The following is a 321-nucleotide window of genomic DNA, read 5'->3' as shown; positions in this document are numbered from 1 at the left end:
GGTCCCCACTGGGGTGCCTGGCCAGTCTGGGTGAGGGGCTGAGGGCTGTTTTCAGGCTGGTGGGCCACTGAAGCTCCAAACCTCTCCTTTTTTTCTTTTTTTTTTATTCTGGCATTTATTTACCTTCTATGCCTGTCACTGGAGCTGAGAGCCGGCTTTCTCTCTGAGGCTCGCTGCTAAAAGCAGGTTTCTGGCCTTTGTTTATCTTCTGTCGAAACATTGTTGCGGTCTTGCTGGCTGAAGCCTGGCTGACTAAAGCCGGTTTCTGGGGTTTTGTTTAGCTTCTATATTTGTTACAATGTAAACTGCAAGAAGCTCAGA

This window comes from Myotis brandtii, unplaced genomic scaffold, assembly GCF_000412655.1.
Source record: "Myotis brandtii unplaced genomic scaffold, ASM41265v1 scaffold615, whole genome shotgun sequence".
Taxonomy (NCBI): domain Eukaryota; kingdom Metazoa; phylum Chordata; class Mammalia; order Chiroptera; family Vespertilionidae; genus Myotis; species Myotis brandtii.
The sequence above is the reverse complement of the archived record's forward strand: the minus strand, read 5'-3'. Positions refer to the sequence as shown.